General features: G+C 42.5%; 1 pseudogene across 1 annotated transcript in view; it reads right to left on the bottom strand.

Annotated features, from left to right (window-relative positions):
* The window catches only part of LOC308627137 (O-acyltransferase like protein-like), a 61,396-nt pseudogene extending 40,590 nt beyond the window's left edge, over positions 1 to 20,806 (bottom strand). The window contains exons 1-4 of the transcript in view: positions 20,653 to 20,806; positions 4,864 to 5,003; positions 3,272 to 3,350; positions 35 to 131 (exon numbers count right to left, since the gene is read on the bottom strand). The product of the transcript in view is annotated as an O-acyltransferase like protein-like (transcript). The remainder of the gene's footprint in view (positions 1 to 34; positions 132 to 3,271; positions 3,351 to 4,863; positions 5,004 to 20,652) is intronic.
* Between the last annotated feature and the right edge of the window lie 1,396 nt (positions 20,807 to 22,202).

Genomic DNA, 22,202 nt, shown 5'->3' with positions numbered 1-22,202 from the left:
TGCAGTTTTTTGCCTAAAAGAAATATGTTCTGACCTGCCCAGAATCTTCCTTCTCTCTGCTATACCAGGCTCATTTCTTCTTGGCTTCTCTGCCACAGTCTTCCCCTCATGTTGACTCCTACCCTCGTGACCTAGATGAAAAAAATCCGCACAAACAGCTACTGCTGAGCTGGTTGCCTCCACATCTGTAATGGAAATATTGGCAACCCATCAAAAAGCTTTAAGGAACAGCTGACAAATCCTTTCCCCTGGGCACAGATGCTCCCATTTCTATCTGCTGCTTCTGTGTAGAAGCTGGATAAACACCTTGGCAGTGAGGACTAAATTCCACTAATATATTCACCCAAGTCAACTCTGCTCACCTTAATCAGGACCCTTTATTTCTCTAGTTCCTCAGAGAGAATCATCAAAATATCTTTGTATTGATAATAATTTCCAACCTTCCATTTTATTCAAATATCAACTCTAGCTAATAAGCTTAGCATTAGGCAGAAAAACTAGACTAACAGATGAGTCTCTTAAATAATAATGACCATTAACTCATTAGGGAGTCATTTATTCACTTGCTATGCTAATATAATAACAACTCTGCAAGTTTTTCTTCGTTACTAGGATATTTATGGCTTATCCAACAAGAACTGAAATTTAAATTTGATATATAACAACTGGTTTTCTTTTTGTTGTTGTTGTTGTTGTTTTCTTTTTAATACCACCTGAAATATTTGGTTTAGATGGAGAGGTAATGTACCTGAAGCTGTTGGGATAATCATAAATTCAGAGGACAATTTAAGGTTATTGAAAACTAACTGCGGGCTTCCCTGGTGGCGCAGAGGTTAAGAATCCGCCTGCCAATGCAGGGGACACGGGTTTGAGCCCTGAGCCAGGAAGATCCCACATGCGGTGGAGCAACTAAGCCTGAGCGCCACAACTACTGAGCCCACGTGCTGCAACTACTGAGCCCACACGCCACAACTACTGAAGCCCGCACGCCTAGAGCCCGTGCTCTGCAACAAGAGAAGCCACCGCAATGAGAAGCCCGCGCACCGCAACGAAGAGTAGCCCCCGTTCGCCGCATCTAGAGAAAGCCCGCATGCAGCAACAAAGACCCAGTGCAGCCAAAAATAAATAAATAAAAATTAATTTTTAAAAAAAGAAAACTAACTGCAATATCAACACTTAAAAGAGGCTTTTAATACCGTGTGTGATATTGTGATATAATAAGAAATATCTATTTGGTCTTCCATCTCCAGTTCCTGGTACAGAACTCCTAAAGCCTTGGAATTTCCTAAGTGATGGGCTGAGAGGAGCATCTGTTGTTATTCATTATAAGCCCCTTTCAACCACACTTGAGTTTAAGCTAATAAGGTGACTCTTGAAGGAGAGGGGCTGGTTGTCAGAGGAACCAACCATGTGATTAGAGGGTTGGGAGTTTCAGACCCATCCCCAACCTCTGGGGAGAAGAGAGGGGCTGGGGATTGAGTTACTCACCAATGGGCGGGGATTTAATCAATCATGCCTCCATAATGGACCCTTCATAAAAACCCTAAACAAAGGGGTTCAGAGAGCTTCCAGGCTGATGAACACACTGGGGTGCTGGGAGGGTGGTGCACACTGAGAGCGCGTGGAATCTCTGTGCCCCTTTCCACATACCTTGCCCTCTGCATCTCTTCCACTTGGCTATTCCTGAGTTTTATTCGTTATAATAAGCCAGTAATAGTAAGTCATGTGTTTGTCTGAGTTCTGTGAGCCATTACAGCAAATTATCAAACCCGAGGAGAGGATCCTGGGAAAAAATCAGAGTCATGGGAACCCCTGATTGGTAGCCAAGTTGGACAGAAGTAGTGGGTAACCTCAGGACCCACTACTTACACAACTGGTGTCTGGAGTGGGGAGCAGTCATGTGAAACTGAGCCCTGAATCTGTGGGGTCAGCACCACCTCCAGATACTTAGTGTCACAATTTCATAATGTGAGGAGGAAACCCACACACTTGGTGTTGGAAGTTTCTGTATGTAGAGAAACAATGTCTTCCTTTTAATGTGTCACGTTAGTTCTTATTTGGATGGATGACAAGAATAAGTACAAAAGACACTCGCAGTAAAAATTTTAGGCTTTAAAGCTCTTCCTTTGAAAATTTTGAAAGACTTCGAGGAAATCTAACCAGTTTCCATGTGGACTAAAATGTTTTCATTCCACCTGGCTAAATTCAGAAGGGGACTGTAAGCCTGTAGAGAGTTAGGGTCAGACTGAACAGCATGGTCCACCCCTTTCTGTACAGAGGAACAGGCTGGAGCAGGGAGAGATTAAGTGATTTGCCCAGGATCACACAGCTGGGAGGTGAAAACCAGGATCAAATGCTGGCCTCTTAGCATTAATCCATCACAACACATTGGCTTCACACGATCCCAGTTTAGAACGTCTTTACGGATTTGGCACCTGACTGATTTCCACACATGGGCCACAGCAGAGAACCCTCACAATATGGAAACTAGATACCATCCAGCTCCTTCCTTCAGACCTAACCAGGCAGCTGAGGCTGATTAAGGCAGTGAGGGAAGATTAAGTTTAAAATGTTAAAAGCCCATTACATGGGCTTCCCTGGTGGCGCAGTGGTTGAGAGTCCACCCGTCCACCCCCCGATGCAGGGGACGCGGGTTTGTGCCCCGGTCCGGGAAGATCCCACATGCGGAGCGGCTGGGCCCACGGCCGCTGGGCCTGCGCGTCCGGAGCCTGTGCTCCGCGGTGGGAGGGGCCACAGCAGTGAGGCCCGCGTACCGCAAAAAAAAAAAAAAAAAGAAAGAAATACCCACCTGGGCTTTCCTGGTGGCGCAGTGGTTGAGAGGCCTGCCGATGCAGGGGACGCGGGTTCATGCCCCGGTTTGGGAGGATCCCACATGCCGCGGAGCGGCTGGGTCCTTGAGCCATGGCCGCTGGGCCTGCGCGTCCGGAGCCTGTGCTCCGCGGTGGGAGGGGCCACAGCAGTGAGAGGCCCGCGGGAGAGACCACAACAGTGAGAGCCCCGCGTACCGCAAAAAAAAAAAAAAAAAATGTTATTACATAAAGATTCAGCTCCTACCTTCTCTTTAATATCTTTCTCCTCCTCTCCACCTCCACTCCCAAGACCCCCAAACTCCATTAGTCTCGTTTTACTGGATTTAGCAGGATGAAAGTTTGGTTCAATCCCAAGAGAATGGCCAAGAGGCTCCAAGGGGCTGGGTTTTTCAAACTTGATGCTCAGACAACAGGTTCACTGGGTATTCTATTGGACGTACCCAGCCGAGACATCTCAGTCCCATCTTCTTCAGCACAAGAATTGGGGACACACACGCCCACGCTGTACTCAGCTCCATCCTGGGAACACAATGCCACGATGTTCTTTAATGCTAGTATACATAGAATATGTGCACGATCGTTCCTAAGTAAGGCTGCTGCTGTACTACCCATGAATCCAGCAGATTGGGAGAAGGAAAAAAGAAATTATTGAAAGAAGAAAACTTTGCTGACTTCTTTGGAGATGGCTTTTCCATTACAGAGTATTTCAAGTCAACTTACAGAACATCAGATGTACCCATATTTAAATAAAAATATGCTCCAAGGGTTAACATAGCTGCTTATTTAGAAAGCAGCCTCGGGACTTCCCTGGCAGTCCAGTGGTCAAGACTCTGTGCTCCCAAAGCAGGGCGCTCAGGTTCGATCCCTGGTTGGGGAACTAAGATCTCTCATGCCCCACGGTGTGGCCAAAACATTTTAAAAATTAAAAGAAAAAAAAAAAGTAGCCTCTAGTGTGGGGTAATCTGCCCCAGTGCATCTCTCTCCTATATTACAGGTCATTAAGAGTTAACAACTCGTACAATTTTCAACAAATTTGCCAAGTTGTCGTTTCTTTGTAGCAGGACACAATGTACCAAGTAAAGATTTTATTAATAAAACAAGCCAATAATTAGAATTCCGGTCCCAATAAAGCAAAGATCAAATTATAAATAAAAATTGCTGGGATGCTTCTTCTGAGCATATAATTTACATGATTGTGTAGGTTTCACCTTCTGCTCTGATATCATTAGTCTGCTTTGAAAATAGGATATGAACCCTCAAGCAATCATTGTCAAATTCTCAGCGTGACAGATGGAGCTGGGTGATAATCTCCCTATCTGCATTGGTTAACAATTGTAAGACCATTTTATAGCAGTAACCTCAAAGAGCTTGGTTTTCTTATTTTTATTTTATACAACTGTTATTAGCCAACCAGTAATGTATTTTCTCTTAGTGTTGTGTGCCAGGCATAAAGTATATCTTTGTATTTAATAGGAGGCTGTGCTGTTCCTAGCTTTTTCCCCCCAAGAAGTAAAAGAATTAACATGCTTTGAAGATAGTGAGCCCTGTGACCTCAGTCAACCTATTTAGTGATGTATTTGTAAAAGTTCCAACCCATCTGCTAGGATAACCTCAGATTCACGTCTCAGAGCTCTGTTTCTGGGAAAGGATTATGGGTAATGTGAAGTCCATCTTCTTTGGTATTCCAAACACTGATGGTGAGTCAGGAGTTAATGCTCAGGAATATTGGCTGGAACTTGACCTTGGATTCCCCACAAAGGTCATCCAGAGGTCTTGTCTCATGCAATGTGGTAGGAGGAACATCTGAAGACCTGTTTGGTTTGTGGACAACTACCTCCTATAATGTCCCATACTCAGGACATGCAAGCAAGTTTGCACCAACTGTTTAAAATTTAACTTTTTGCAAAACATCTTAATAGTTTGTTTTTTTTTCAATGAAGATAAGCAACCAGTGGAGTTGTATCAGGTTTCATATCATGAGTCCAATGTTCACCAGTCTTTTAAGAGTGTATGTGTAGATCCCATGCTCACATTGCAGGACATGAAGCTTGCAGTACTGCCCTTGGAAACGCCCCGATGGAGCGTGGGTGGAGAGACACTCACTGGAAGATGCCAGCCTGTCCACATTGCCATTAAAAATATTGCTTCCCAGCTTCCCGAAAGAGTCATACACTGAATTTCAAAGCAAAAGAAGTGGGCAAATTTAGCTTCCTTGTGTCGCTTTCAAATGAATTTATCAGCATTCAGCTCCACCTTCTAAATCTCTAAAATTTAAATGATCAAAAAAAGAAGAGACGTATTCAGACGGCACTCTTGGGCCTGCATTCTGCACCCACAGCCCATCTCTTCACTGAGGAGAACCATGATGTACGTTCTCACACATGACCTACGTTCTCACACGTGACCTGTTGCTGAAAAAATGAAGAGTTTGAAATCTTTTAAAAAATAAATGCTTTGGGGGAGTAAAAAAGATGTAACTAAAATTTCGTAGCTTTTCTTTCTCCTCCATACAGCCAGGAAAAAATACTTATGTCTTAACATTTTTTAATCAATTTTGTAGGATCTTATTTTGGAGAGAGGTTTTTGATTGTTTGTTTGTTTTTTAATCTTGGGAGTAAAAGCGTGGAGTAATCAAGTTCCATGGTTAATGCCTCTCTAGCCCTGGTCCTGTAAAGCTCCTATTTTGTTTGTTTGTGCTCATATATGTCCTGTTCCCCTTCATTTTAAATAATTCATTTCCTTTCCTCTTTCTTCATGTCTTTCTCTTTCCTTTCCCCCAATTCCCTCCACCCCCATGTTTGATAGATATCATCTCATTTATAGGTGTTTTTGTTTTATGTATTTGTAATTTATATGAATGCCCTTGTGCTTCGGATCTCCTGTTTCCACATATGTAACTCAGAGCTACATTTGTATTATTTATGGTGTTACTGTGCTCATCTAGTCCAGAGCTTCTGATTTCTGTATAATAAGTCATCATCATCTTAGACTTAGCTATTCCCCAGGTGATGGACACATAGATGGCCTCTAACACACAAAAACACACAGGGACAAACTCCTCATACGTGTCCCTGTATAAACCTACGTGAGGCTTTAGCTCAGATATACACACCTGTGAGTGGGCTTGCTGGATCAGAAGGTACACAAATACTGTGTAAATCCCAGCGGATTGTGTTCCAGAGTGACTGCCCCAATCTACCTCCCCAGGGATGTTGATTCCTATCTCTTCTTTGCATTGTCCAGCTTTCCCATTTTTGGTGGTTAATGGATATAAAATGATATCCAATTATTTGGATTTTTGTCTATCAAATTACAAATAAGTCAGGATATTTTTGTTTAAAATAGCTAAGCCATTTAAATTTTCTCTTCTGTAAATTACCTGTTTGTACCCTTTGCCTACTTCTTAATGAATTTTCTTTTCTTGATTTGCAAGAGCTCCTTATTATTCTATCTATTGGTCCTAGTCTACCTGAGTTATCGAAAATACTTACTCTCTGTCAGTTCTTTATCTATTGGTTTCCTTATTGGATAGAAATCTGTTCTTTTGAGCCTGTAATTTTTGATCTAGTCTTGAACAATCTTTGTTCTAGTCAAGACTGACTACATAATTTGCAGGGCTAATACAGAATGAAAATGCAGGGTCTCTTGTTTAAAAATTAATTAAGCATTTCAAGATGGTGACACCAAATCACGCTAAAGGAAGCATGGGGCCCTTTTATGTGTGGGGCGCAGTGTGACTGCAAAGGTCACATGCCTATGAAGCCAGTCTGATTCTAATACCAGAACCATATGGTTTTTATTATTACAGATTTGAGGTATATTAAGTATTCAGCCTTTAGTCATCTTTTCAAAGTTGAGCCAGTTAATATTTGTGGACTGTTAATCATTCAAATTTCAGAAAATTCATATCCAGGAACTTTCAGAAAATTTATATTCAGAAAATTTTTAGAAATTGCAGAAAATCCCAGAAAAAGTTTACTGAGTTCCTCAAAACATCCAACTAGAATACTGATTGAAATTGCTTCAAATTTATAGGTTATATGGGGAAATTGACATCATTGTTGTATCAAGGTATCATTGGATGTCATGCAATTTACTAAAGTCTTCTTTTGTGTCCTTATTTATAACTTTATATTTTTCCTTGATAATCTTAAGACAGATTACATAAACAATTCCTAGGTAGTGTAGAGTTGGCTATTTTCCTCAGTGTTTTATTTTCAATTATATTTTCCAACTGATTGCTGCTGGTGTGGAAAAATGCTATCGATTTTTGTAATTTGTTCTGGTATCCAGAGAATTTGCTGAACTTTCTTAATAGTTCTACCTTCTTATTTCTTTCTTTCTAATCTTTAGACCACTATTTTTTTTTCCTTTTCTAGTTTTGGAATCAAAGTTATAGTCAAATGTATAAAGTGAGTTTATTTTCTGGAACAACTGTAATTATAACTGTTTGCCAAGGGTTAGTGATGGTGGAGGGAAGGGGCTGCATACGTCTATAAAGCAGGAACCAGAGCGATGTGGTGATGGATAGTTATGGTCTTGATTGTGGTATGAGTTACACAAATCTATACATGTGCTAAAATGACATAGAACTACACACACACACATGTACCAACGTTAATTTCTGAGGCATAGGGAAGTCAAGTCACTCGCCCAGGGTCACATCATTGTTAAATGATAGAACAAGTAAGAAAACCGAAGCACAGAGATGATAAGTAATATACACAGCAATACAAATCTACCTCTTTTTAATCGCTAGCAAGAATCTGAGCTGAGTATTCAAAGCAGCTAATAAGGATCAGAGCTGTGTGTTCAAACCCATTTTAATCTGAACCCCTAACTTCTTGCCCTCTAAAATACACAAAAAGACCCTGTTTTTGTTTGTCAGTTTGGTATGTCGGTTCTTATATATAGCTAAAGATAATGATCTTCCTTAGAGTGAGTGGGGAGAAAACCCCAAATACAGCTGGGCAAATTATACAGCTCCTCTTGCATTTCTGTCTCTGTCTTTACTAATAATTGAGTTCCCAAGTGTAATGTAGAAATCAGGTTGAAGGAATTGCATTTTGCTTACATGAGTGCTTTTTAAGAAAGTAATATGTTATTTTGAAAACATCCTGGCCATAATTGGGCAAATGGCCCCTGCTGAGCTGCCCAGGGTAAACTGACTTTCACCATGAACCCTCTCCTCTTCTGGCAAGTTCTGCTGCTCTGGCCACTTGGGCTCATCCAGTGGGTGTCTGTTATCACTGGCCTCTTTTTTATGCTTCTAAGTATTCCAGGTTATTGCTGTGATAAGCGAAACTTACTTTCCCCTTTTCCCTCCTGTGAATGTGACCCTCCTTGGCTCTGACCACACCCAGAACCTTAGAGCTGGTATCCACAGTGACTTGTAGCCAGTGATCATCTTTTAAGCTAAACTGCCTGAGTCACAAGATTGACCACATCCCTCCTCTCCTTACAACGCTTCCAAGGCACCAGGAACAAAGTTAAAATATAACTCTTAAGGGAGAGGTCATATTTACTGTATTAATAACTCGGATAAAGAATTGTATTCTGATCATATTAAAAGCCCTTACAAATCAGTAATTTTTATTTTTATTTTTTTCATTATTTTTTTGCATTTATATTGGAGTATATTGGAGTAAATCAGTAATATGGGGGGACTTCTCTAGCGGCCCAGTGTTTAAGACTTGGCACTTTTACTGCTGTGGGCCCAGGTTCGATCTCTGGTCGGGGAACTAAGATCCCACAAGCTGTGCAGCGTGGCCAAAAGAAAAAAAAACCAAAAGCAAATACAAGTCGGTAATTTTTAAAAAGTCAAAGAAACTGATTTAAAACCTGCTAAGGATATGAACAGGCAACTCTTGGAGAAGGAAATCCAAGTGACCAATAAATATGAGAAAGTTGTTCAGTCTCACCAAGAAACCACAATTAGACTCCAATTTTTTCTAGCCATCTGATTGGTAAGAGTTAGAAGGTTGATAAAATTGAATGTTGGTAAGAATATGAAGAAATCGTTCTCTCAATCTGGCCTCCTGGGAGCTAATCTCCTTCCTAATAGCAACTAAATTTTCTTTTGGAAAATTGCCACTTTCCAACTGCATGGAGTCTTGAAAAAATACCAAGGTGCTGTGTCCTCTCATTACGGAAGCTGATGGGATCCCTGGAGGCCGCTCCTGCTCTGCCCTCCTGTCCCTGTGACATGAGGTCCCAGGACTAGTGTGGAGTGAGTCAAGGCCTGAAGAGAAGCTTGGGCTTCATTCATCCACAGGTGGTTTCCTCAGAGGCTGTAGCATGTGCGCCGCTGTGGAGGCTGTTTGGACCTCGCTGGTCCAGTGACTGGTTTCAAGCCCAGCAGGCCTTACTCTCCCTTCTGTGAGCTGCCCGGCGTCTGCCGAGAAACTCCCCTTTTTGCTGAAGGTTGTCAGGGTTGATGTCTGTGGTTTAACCAAAGGCTCCTTTCTAACCGTATCCCCAGTGGCCCAGCAATTCCACATCTCAGAATCTGCTCCAGGGAAACACATATGAGCACAGAATTGCCAGATGCTTGTGGTATTAATGCTTGTAAAAGCAGAAAAATGGACACAAACTGTTAGGTGGAACCACATGAAAGATCCATTTTAGGGGACAAAAACAGTTTACTGTCAGTAGTTTCAAATCGTTCAGCAGGAAAAAGTTAAATGAGCTACAGTACTTTCATGTGCAACAACTAAAATGAGGTAGATCTATATTTGCTGCTGTGGGAAATGCTCCAAGACACTATAACATGGAAAAAAAAAAAGATTAAGAACAATAAATATATTTTTCAATTTTACAAAACAAAACAATATCTTTCTGGTAGATATAGATGAACAAAAATGCAAGGAGAAAGTTCTAGAAGGATACACACCTATTGCTAAACAGCTGTTATCCAGGAAGGGGACTAAGAATTGAATGAGTGAACAAAAAAGACTTGAGCTTTGTCTGTATTGTTTCCAATCTTTTTTTTTTTTTTTTTCTTTTTGCGGTACATGGGTCTCTCACCATTGTGGCCTCTCCCGTTGCGGAGCACAGGCTCCAGACGTGCAGCCTCAGCGGCCATGGCTCACGGGCCCCAGCCGCTCCACGGCATGTGGGATCTTCCCAGACCGGGGCACGAACCCGTGTCCCCTGCATTGGCAGGCGGACTCTCAACCACTGCGCCACCAGGGAAGCCCTGTTTCCATTCTTTTACAATGAGAATAGAATCACATATTTAACAAATATAGTGTATAAACAATAAAATATGAACAGAATTTTAAAATCAATATTTTGAAAAATTCTTCAAAGATATTCCATCCTCCAGAGTAGGAGTTGGCAAACTATGGCCCTGCTATTTTTGTAAGTAGTTTTATTGGAATATAGCCATCTCATTTGTTTACATATTGTCAATGCTGCTTTATTAATACAGGCAAGGTTGAGTAGTTGCAACAGAGGCTGTACCGGCCCACAAAACTGAAAATATTTACTATCTGGTTCTTTAGAGGAAACCTTTGCAGATCTCTTATCTAGAGAGGGGATTTTCAATCCTGGGCAGACCTTAGAAGCACCTGGGGCAATATTTAAAAAATACTGAAGCCCAGGCTCCACCCTCACAAAGAATGACTTAATTGGTCAGGGGTGAGGCTTGGGCATTAATTGTTTTTCAAATGTTCCCAGGAGATGCTATGTGCGGCTGGCCTTGACTGCTGAGCTCTTTCAGATTAATTCCAGACTCCAGGCTAGGTTTAAAAGGCCATTCGTGACCAGACCTGCCTCTAGTTTCATCGTCCCACACCCACGCCCATTTCCTCTGCTCCATTATACAGAACGCACCAGGCCTGCACTTGTCTGCCTTTCTGCCTGGAATGTCCCTCCTTCCTGTCTGCCTGGCAAATGCTGAATCATCCTTTGAGTCTGGGCTGAAAGATGGTCTGCCCAGGAAGCAGCCCAGACTCTAGCTTAGTGTATCAGACTAGAAGGCCTGTAGCTCTTGGCCTGTCTCCCCTGTGAGGGAGGGGCTGTGTCTTCATCAGTGGATATTTCAGAGGAGGAGGTCAATAAACATTTGCTGAGCTAGTTGAATTAAACTTTGAAAAAAATAAGTGCAAGTGCCCCAAATCCAGCTCCACAAATGTATTGTAAGGCCCTCTCTGTGTCAGAAACAAAACTGGATGTATTTATTATAAATAGACTGCATGATTTCCAAATTCCCTTCTCCATCACTGAGTATCCCAAAATTGATAGCCTAAAGTTTAAGGATCTGGAACTATAAGAGCCTTTCTTGACCCTTGGATAAATCCCTGAAGGACAAATGTAGAGAGATACCTAATTCTTCACTTGAGAAGATTAAACTCTAGTTCTCTTTCCAATTGGTGTTTTGCTTTGTAAATGGATTGGATTTATGGTTTTCTACCTGAGGTTATTTTGTATGCTGTGCAGATTTTCAGGTGCATTTGCTTCCTTTCTGGTTATGAAATCGAATGGACAGGTTGTTCTTTTCCTGCCTTATCCTTAATTAGTTTCTGTCAAGAACCTGAGGTGCCAGGCCATGGGCCCTGTCCAAATCTAAATACATTGTGATTGTCACGGGAGGGAAGGATAGAATAAACTAATGATTAAGCCCACCTGTTACTTCAAATTGCATGGCAGTTGTTCCAAGTTTTCATTTCCAAAAGATTAAAAACAATTTGTTTCAATTCTGCTGAGCGAATTAGCAGACACATTTTCTTTCTTGGCAACGATATGCGGATATTAAAATGCAGAATTGATTAATTTCTGGGTTTAAATGAAGGAAAGAGAGACCTTGGTCAATGGTCTTAAATTTTAAAATATGGGGCTTCCCTGGTGGTGCAGTGGTTGAGAGTCCGCTTGCCGATGCAGGGGACACGGGTTCGTGCCCCGGTCCAGGAGGATCCTGCGTGCCGCGGAGCAGCCTGGGCCTGTGAGCCGTGGCCGCTGAGCCTGCGCGTCCGGAGCCTGTGCTCTGCAACGGGAGAGGCCACAACAGTGAGAGGCCCGCGTATCGCAAAAAAAAAAAAAAAAAAATCTTTAACTTAAACTTATCTGCATAGCTCTTGTTTCCATATAAGGTAATATTCACAGGTCCCAGGGATTAGAATGAGATATCTTTGGGGATCTATGTTTCAGCCTACCACAACATGGATGTTTGAAATCCAGCTAACCCAGAAATTTCAGTGAAGCCCCTTGTGTCACCCTTTCTCTATTCTGAGATTTTCTTGGTTTCAGCATCTTTTCTGCCCCTAGCTCCAGCACCAGTGGAGAGGCTGGGCTTGAGTAAAAAAATGCCCTCTAGACTGGCAGCCAGATGGGAAAGAAGCGACATTCTGAGAACGCAAATCATGTAGATGGTCAGTCGTCCACTGATGACCAGAGAACAAAGGCAGGGCTGGGGCCAGTGATTGGCTCGCCCAGTGAGTGCCACCTATGGATTACCTCCTATGCCAGGAGCCACAGGCCTTGGCTTCCAGGAGAGAGGATGAGACACACAGATAGGAGACATGAAATAATCACCTCAAGAGATAAACGATGAAACCAAGGGAGTAAGTGATCAGAGTAGGAAGTTCGGCAACCCAGCCATCAGGGTGGGCTGAGGGCTGAGGACCAGGGAGAAGGGACTCGAAGGGTTAAAAAAGTTTCATAGCAAAAGTAGCTGCTTGGGGAAGATTTCAAGGCTGTGAGGAGATTAGAGAAAACAGGAAATGAAAAACCCTGCAGGCTGCTTGGGAACCCGAAGCCTCCCTCCACCCACCTCCCCACCCCCCCCACCCACCCCAGGAACAAAGTACAGGAAAATGCAGACATCATGTGAAACCATCAAGCCCTCAATATGCTAAGCAAAGTTTTAATTCCATATAAATAGATTCCCTCTGAAAGGCCCCCGCTGCAGACAGTGCTACAAATGGGTCTGCTTGGACTTGATGAAATGACCATGGGTGGGCCTGGTACATCTCAAGGAAAATGAATTCCAGGACCTACCTGAGACTGCTTGTTTTGCTTTTTTATTTTTGTCTCAGATAATAAACACATGCTTTTTTCTTCTGGATCGTGGTTTTAAGAAGCCATAGCTCCCTGTATTTGTTTCCTAGGGCTGTCTTAACAAATTTCCACCAACTGGGTGGCTTGAAACAACAGGAATTTTTTGTCCCACAGTTCTGGAGACTAGAAGTCTGAAATCATGCGGGCAGTCCTTGGCGTTCCTTGGCTTCTAGACACATCACTTCAATCTCTGCCTCAGTCGTTACGCATCAATTCTCCCTGTGTGTCTCTGTCTGCGTGTGTAGTTCCCTCATAAGGACACCAGTCACTGGGTTAGGACTCTTCCAAATCCAGCATGACCTCATCTTAACTTGATTACATCTATAAAGAGCTTATTTCCAAATAGGATCACAAATCCATGGTACCAGGTGTTCGGGATTCAACATATCTTTTTGGAGGACACAGTTCAACCTGCAACACTCTCAGAGTGGGGATTCTAATCCAAGCCAAGGATGCTACTAACTAGCTTGTGAGGTGTGGCTGGGGAAGCTACGAGCCTAGAGAGAAGCAGCAGCCATGTGCTCGGGGAAGGTATGACAAGTTTATGGAGAGACAGGATCCCAGGAGGGTGGAAATTGGAGAACAGAGTGGGTCATGGAAAGACCTGAAGAAATAACCGATCAGACGCCTGATGGGACCAAAGACACACAACATGGCTTCAGAGCCCCCTTTCAATAGTTTTTCTATTGTGTGGTCTGGTCATCTGCTTTTTAAATTATATACATTTATACCAACTGCCAACGTAGAAGGGCATAAACCCTTCTTAGTTTCCAGGTGCCCCTCCTCCAGAGAAAAGATGGAACAAGACAAGATAGATATTCAGACAAGAGACATGAAATCATTATTCCAGAACACATATGATAAAGCCAAAGTCAGTAAGTTCCCAGATTAGAATAACTGAAAAGGATATATGGATATATAGATATACTTCTACCTCTACAAGTATTTAATAAGGATCACATATTTACTGAATAAATTCACCATTTTATACTGGAGTCCAATATTAAAAACATAGCAAGGAAAACAAGTAGATGTCGGGGGTGGAGAACCAAAAGTGGTGATAGAACAAAGGGGTAGGAAAAACTGTAAGAAATGGGGTCACCGGGATGTGTGGCCACACTAATCAAAGTGAGCTTCCTGCAAGGCTGTATGAGTTTCCTATGGCTGCTGTAAAAAAAAAGTAACTTTGATTGTTGTAACTCTGTGGCTTAAAACAACATACATTATTTATCGTATAGTTCTAGAGGTTAGAAATCCAAAATGGGCTTTTACAGGGTGTATGGGCTGAACTGTGTTCCCCACACCCACCTCCCCACATTCCAATATTCATATGTTGAAGCCCTAACCTCAGTACCTCAGAATGTGATGGAGATAGGGCCTTTAAAAGGAGGTGAATAGGTTAATATTTATTTATTTATTTTTATTTTTATTTATTTGTTTATTTATTTTGGCTGCACCGGGTCTTAGTTGTAGCATGCAGGATCTTTTTAGTTGCGACATGCAGGCTTCTTAGTTGTGGCATGTGGACTCCTTAGTTGTGGCATGCGGACTCTTAGCTGCGGCATGCATGAGGGATCTAGTTCCCCAACCAGGGATCGAACCCAGGCCCCCTGCATTGGGAGCTTGGAGTCTTACCCACTGGACCACCAGGGAAGTCCCAAAAAGGGGTTTTTAGGTTAAAATGAGGCTGTTAGAGTGGGCCTTGATCCAATCTGACTGGTGTCTGTGTAAAAGGATATTTGGGCACACAGAGAGACACCAGGGAGAAGGTGGTCATTGGCCATCTGCAAGCCAAGGAGAGAGGTCACAGAGGAAACCAACCCTACCAGCATCTTGATCTTGAACTTCCAGCCTCCAGAGCTGTGAGAAAATAAATTTCCCTTGTTTAAGCCCCTCAGTCTGTGGTACTTTGTTACAGCAGCCCTAGCAAACTAATACAGGGGGTCGGGTTTTTTGTCTACCTTTGGAATCTTGTCTGACGTATGTTTTCACCAGTAATTACCAGTAAAACTGACATCCCTATTTTCAGCTAACTATCACAATGATCAGAATCAGGTAAGAAGCTTCCTTAAAATTCAGATTCTTAAGTCCAGCTCCTAGGGACTTCCCTGGTGGTGCAGTGCTTAAGAATCCGCCTGCCAATGCAGGGGACACGGGTTCAAGCCCTGGTCGGGGAAGATCCCACATGCCACAGAGCAACTAAGCCCACGTACCACAACTACTGAGCCTGCGCTCTAGAACCCACGAGCCACAACTACTGAGCCCGTGCACCACAGCTACTGAAGCCCATGTGCCCTAGAGCCCACGCACTGCAACTACTGAGCCCACATGCCACAACTACTGAAGCCCACATGCCTCGAGCCTGTGCTCTGCAACAATAGAAGCCACCGCAATGAGAAGCCTGCGCACCACAACAAAGAGTAGCCCCCATTCGCTGCAACAAGAGAAAGCCCGTGCGTAGCAACAAAGATCCAACGCAGCCAAAAAAAAAAAAAGAAGTCTAGCTCCTAGAGGTTTTGCTAGCAGTGGGGTGGGGCTGGGCAGTGAAGATAAATGTTTAATAATCTGCTCTCTCCCCAAAATGAGGGGAAAAAAATATATATATATACACACACACATACACCATACATTATACTGATATAAAGGATGTATAGGGGGGCTTCCCTGGTGGCGCAGTCGTTGAGAGTCCGCCTGCAGATGCAGGGGACACGGGTTCGTGCCCCGGTCCGGGAGGATCCCACATGCCGCGGAGCGGCTGGGCCCGTGAGCCATGGCCGCTGAGCCTGTGCGTCCGGAGCCTGCGCTCCACAGGGGGAGAGGCCGCAACAGTGAGAGGCCCGTGTAACGCAAAAAAAAAAAAAAAAAAAAGGATGTATAGCATAGTGTATTACTTTGCTCAGGCTACCATTACAAAATACCACAGACTGGGTGGCTTAAACAACAGAAATATATTTCCTCACAGTCATGGAGGCTAACAGTCCAAGATCAAGGTGTTGGCAGGGTTGGTTTCTACTGAGGCCTCTCTCCTTGGCTTGTAGACAGCCACCTTCTCTGCACCTTCACTTGGCCTTCCCTCTGGGTGTGTCTGTGTCCTAATATCCTCTTCTTATAAAAGCACCAGTCATATTAGATTAGGCCCATCCCAATGACCTCAGTTCACATTAATTATCTCCTTAAAGACCCCGTCTCCAAGTACAGTCACATTCTGAAGTACTGGAGTTAAGTCCTCAACATATGAATTTGGGAGAAACACAGTTCAGCCCATAACACGTACAGATTACAAATAATAATTAAATCAATAATATTCCTTGTTATAAATTCCATATATAGCCAACTGATTCTCACAGAATGCATTCACTAATTTTTGCCAAACTCTCATATCTGTAGCCAACCTATGATTTTACCTATGACACCAGTGAGTGTCATCCCCACATAAATGTTGGGTGATATTTTTGTCCACCTTAATGAGTAATAGGGATGTGAAGCCAGAAAGATATATGTCAGAACTTCACTCATTTGTCCATGATGTGAGCAATGTTTTTGCTGAATAACAGTTTTTGGGTGCTATTTATAATGCAAAGGCTATAGACATAACACACGTTTAAGTTTTATTTTAATTTGTAACATTTTCTCCATCAACTTCTGAAGCCTAGACAGTCAACAAAACATCAAGCCCTGACCTACAGCGATTGCTGACTTGTGTGGTGAATATACTTCTACCACAGCTGACTTCAAGCTCCCAGCCTGACATCCCTGAACTTAAGCTTAAAGGATGATGTCCAGTAGCACAGCAATACATTTTCACCACACAGACTCAGTTCAAGAGTACAGAAGATGGTCAAGTGCATACGACAGTTAGGAAGTGGTGAACCTGGGGTATTCATTCCTTTTGCTCTTAACATAATTTACTCAATTGTTAATTTATGTGATTCAACCCTTAAAAGTCACTGTGTTGGACAACCAGATTGAACATTTAACCCCGGCTGGAGCAGATTGGTGGGTGCAGGAATTAGAACATGTTTTAAGCTGCTGTAGATTTTCAGACTTGGAGAAACACAGCCTCTCCACTTCATAGGTGAGGAAACTTGTTCAGCAAAGTGACATGGCTTGGGTAGGGCCAACCGCACAGCTGACTATCGGCCTAAACAGGATGAGAGCCCAGGCATCAGGATGTCTGTGGGCCAACACCTTGTCTCTAAAATGTGACTTGTTTACAAGAAATGTACGATGAGGAAAGGAACAGGTGGGAAGGTACAGGCGATCAGGTGGAGAGAGAAAGGGCAGGAGAGAGAAGAAGGATCCCCATCAGGAAAGACCATCCCTGAATTAGAAACAGATGAGTTTTAAGAAGGAAGTGAAATCCCACAGCGGTCAAGGAGAAAGGAAATTGAGAGAAAAAAAGATTAATCAGGAGGGAGGATGCCAGAGATGTTTTTTGAGTGTTTTCATAGTCTTTTATTAATCATTCATTTATATATATGTGATTGATGTGGTATACACCTAATACACACTCTGAGTTCCAGGCACCGTGCTAGGTTTTGAGTTTGCAAAGGAAAACAAGATAGACAATCTCTCTCTACAGAAGAGACATAGCACCTCTCTCTCTCTCTGTCTCTATAAATATACGTTTCTGTATAAATATATATATATATATAAACACATATACACACAGTTATCTCTATATGTTTTCCAAAAAAGGTATTATATTATACATATTGCTTTGTATCCTGATTTTTTTCCTTAATAATATACTAAGATTATCTTCCATACCATTAAATATTTTTCAAAGGCATTATTTTTAGTTCATAATATTTTATTTTCTAGATGCTCAATAGTTTTTCATCTAATTTTTCTCTTCTTGATAATGTAAGTTGTATCTACTTGGTTACAGAGATTTTTAGGCTGCAATTTTTATATGTAATAAGGGATTCAGTGTAGATTTCTGTGGATTATGGAGTGTAAAAACAAAACAAAAACAAAATCAGAAGCAGAGGGGCCAGGGCTTCCCTGGTGGCGCAGGGGTTGAGAGTCCGCCTGCCCATGCAGGGGACACGGGTTCGTGCCCCGGCCTGGGAAGATCCCACATGCCGCGGAGTGGCTGGGCCCATGAGCCATGGCCGCTGAGCCTGCGCGTCCGGAGCCTGTGCTCCGCGACGGGAGAGGCCACAACAGTGAGAGGCCCGTGTACCGCAAAAAAAAAAAAAAAAAAAAAAAAAAAGAAGAAGCAAAGGGGCCAGAACACTGGCCTGAGGACTTCAGCAGTGAAAGAAAGGATAAAATTAGACACAGACCCAAGAGCGTGGCAAAATTAAAGCATACAAATACTGTTTGATGGATTCTGTTCCCGTTAAGATGGTGGGCTTGAAAGTGAATGGAGAAGGATGGCGGGAACGAACCACGGGAACTTCACTTTGGAGTCGTATTACTATACGCTTCCTTCTCATAAGCTCTATGCTGCTTAATCCGTCCTCCCACTGCCAGACTGTCTGTCTCAGGCTCTAATATCAGGCTCTCTCGCTCTCTCCCTGCTCCTGAGCTGCAATGATGCCAATTCCCTTGTGCAAAAACATGTCAGCCTGAATTTCAAGAACACTTTCTCTCCACTTTATTCCTCAGACCTCACCCATATTCAGAGGCTCTCCTATTGTCACCTCTGTGCTTTGGATTGGGGATGGAGTTTTGAAACATTATTAGGCAACATTTAATATCTTAAAAAGGCATAAAGAGAAACAGCAAGAAACACCTATGTTTCAATCACCAGCTTAAAAAAACACAGCCTGACCCATCGTTTGAGATCTGGTGGGTCCCCAAGGACATCCGCACCCTCACCACGCCCACTGCAAGGCAACCTCTAACTGAATTCGGAGGTTATCATTTCCATTCGTACTACTTACATAGGTCTCCCAAAGGAGAGCACCTTAATTTGCATTTTGTAAACTTTACATACTATATATATCCTTCTACAACTTTTTTTTCTTGATGTTACTTCAGTATATTCCCTCCATATTGATACATGTATCTCTGCTTCATTCCTTTTTTTGCTGATGACTATTTTTTTGTCTTGTTTCTCTGGCTGCTGCTTCTTAGGCAGTGATTGAAAATGCAGGCTCGGGGATCAGATGATCTGGGTTGAAATCCTATCTGCACCACTTATTTCGGCAAGATACTTTACAACTTCGTGGTTCATTTATAAAATAGAGGTGATAATAACACCCTCCCCATGGTGGTGGGGTGCATTAGGACTAAGTGAGACAACTTTTGCCTAGGGCTGGGGACAGTACCTGCCATGTAAAAGTACTCTCTAAATATTGACTCATATTTTTGCATCCACATGACTGCCAGGAAAACCATGCTGAGAACAAAGGTCAGAACTACGTTCTGCGCTCAGAAATTTCAGGCAAAATGTCAAAGCAATGATGTCAAGTGTTTTTGGGGTGCGTTAGAAAGAAAATCAGTTAAAACACTAGATAGTAGTATTCATCTGTTAAATTAAGTTATTGTCATCTATCCACTTATGTACATCATTCAATTCTTTCTTGGACCATTCAACACAGGGAAATTTTTTTAACTAAAAAAAAAAAGAATTTCAACTTTCAGATGCCTACAGATGAAACATCATTGGTACATGACTAGAGTCACTTATAAGACAAATAAAGCATCAACAAGCCTGTGACTAATGATGACAATATGTACGACCACTGCATCACCAGAAATCATTGCACCCTTCTGGATTTTCTTGGCCTGGGTTTGTCAGAATGTTCCCTGTCAAACATCACCAAATGCTGTAGCAAAACATAATCAATTCCAAAATACAACTTGAAGGTGGTTATTGAATCCATTGGATTCAAATCTCCCTACCATTTCATTAACTATCAGGACACATAATTCAGTGTAGAATGGCACTTGCTTCAAACCATGTGCCATTTTGAGTTACTCAATATTAGATCAAAACTTGTTTTCTCTTTATAATGTATATTACGCTACTAAAGGTTTTTCCAATACGAAATAAACTAGTCATGTGTACAAAGCAGAAATGGAAAGTGCTTGATAGTGTTTCTGGCTTTGGAAGGAGTGAGTTTTTACACTTTTCCTTGTTAGTCGTTTACATCAGCATCAACAATGAATCATTCTCCTAGAGAGGTTATCCCGCTGAAAATGAATCTGATTTCCTGCCCCTTTCCGTCAGGAAGATATCAATATATGTCCCTTTATTTGTGAAAATAATTTTGGGAAACTAACAAAAATAATTACAGCAGCCTGATGTCCACCCATATCACATGCAAAGAGGTCTGGCTACCATTGAACTTCTTCCAGCTTGAGCCAATGCATTCACCAGAATACTCCTCAGAATTTACTATCCGACATATAATGGGCAAGCCCTGTTTCCTGAATAATGAAGCTATTCTTTACCCAAAGCAGACTAAATGTCTAGAAAAAGAAATAAACCAAGCCATCCCCTATGACAGTGAAATGTTATCAACTTCAGAATAGTAAACAGCATCATACAGTTTACAAGTAATCCTCGTCTTATTGATATTGGTCCTCACGAGATTCCTTCTGGCTAGAATACCACGCCCTCTATTGCCTTCTGCAATAAAAATTCCTCCTCCCTCCTTGATTCCTGGAGCAATTTATAAATTGAGGATCCTTCTCTCTCCTATTTGGTTCTGGGTTTTTAATTCTCAGGAGTTTTTCTAGCCCCCAGCCCAAACCTGTCTGCCCTGCGTTCACCTACCCAACGGGTTAAGAAAAACCTACTTACTTCTTTGAGCATATTCTTTGGGTTCCACTGAATTCAGATCAGAAAGGAATTCATCAGTGTCCTGCAGGCACTTGAGAGAAATGTTTCTTGCAGGAAAAACACAAGGCAATTGAAACTGAAAAGAGAGAAGACAAAATAGTAAGGTCAGGACCATCTTTGGTCAGGATCTTAACCTGTCAGGATAAAACTCCCCTCTTAGACAAAGAGCCTCATATGTATGAAACACTAGTCTATAACGTGTTGTGGGGAAATGTGACATTCTCACCCCTTAACATGCAGAGACAAGCTGCGTCTCCTCCGCCACCTGCAAAGCGGCTGCAATGAACAAACCATGGAAACGGATTTGTATACAACTTGTTATTGTTGAGCAAAATCGTGCTGTGGATGTGAGGGCCGCTGACCACCTGGCTTCCTTTAGTTATGCAGATTAACATTTCCAGCTAACATGGATAAAGCTAGATTTTCTCTAGTTAGATGTCTTGTGTATACCTCTGGGTTTAAAAAATAAATATACCGAGGATGTTAAGTGGCAATATTTGGTTTTTATCTGAGAATGAGTGTGAATCCAACCTATATAACATTCAGATAAATGATAAGCAAAGAAGGGCTTCTACGTCATCATCTGGGCTTTGTATGCATCTGTTAATGTGCTTGCCGGACTTGAAAGCCACACGTGGGAGTGATGAACTCCCCCATGGAAAGAGACGGCATTGCGGTAGGACAAATAAACACACCCGTCCTCTTGTGGGAGCTTAGGACACATGTCCTGGGAAGCAAATGATGCTGACAAAAGACGGTGGTAACTGCGTTCATCTACTTTAAAAAAACATAAAATGTGTGGATCTGGATTTCTCATGGTGTAAATATTCTTTCCAGAAAGCCTGTCCTTAAATAATAACCTCGCTAATTACATTTAAAATGTGATGCAAATTTTGTTTACACTGATGGAAAACATCCACTGTGACTCAGTTGTGCTTCCTGGCTTCACAGCAGCCTCTAGCCTCCCAGACCCCTACCCTTTGTCTGAGTCCATTGGGGCCTGCTATCACAAAATACCACAGACTGGGTGTCTTATAAACAACAGAAACTTAGGGCTCACAGTTCTGGAGACTGGGAAGTCAAGATCAAGTTGCTGTTCTGGTAAAGTTCCTCCTGCTGTCTTAGCCAGCACCTTCTGTGTCCTCATGAGTCAGCAGGGAAGGGGGCAGGGCACAACCTTTCGCCGTGGAGTACAGGACATAAACTGGTTAGAACCACTTAGGCCCAAGAAGGTGGAAGACTCGACTTCCAGAAGACCTCGAGCCTCATTTTACGCTCATTGTAATAGATTTGCATATGCTAAGTGACACACTCACAGTCGCCATGACAGTTCCGAGGCTGACCATAAAAGGTCAAAACGTGGACGGTGGCCCAGTTCCTGGAAATCCCTGCCCCTTTTCTGGAATAGTTGGAATAATCCTCCCACTTAGCCTGTGAAATTACCCAGCCCATAAACACTAACCACCCCACTTTTCCAGATGACCCGACACCCTGGGACCACTCTCGCCTTC

The sequence above is a fragment of the Mesoplodon bidens genome (assembly GCF_964165515.1).
Source record: "Mesoplodon bidens genome assembly, chromosome: 13".
Taxonomy (NCBI): Eukaryota; Metazoa; Chordata; class Mammalia; order Artiodactyla; family Ziphiidae; genus Mesoplodon; species Mesoplodon bidens.
This window is presented reverse-complemented; position numbering and strand designations above follow the sequence as displayed.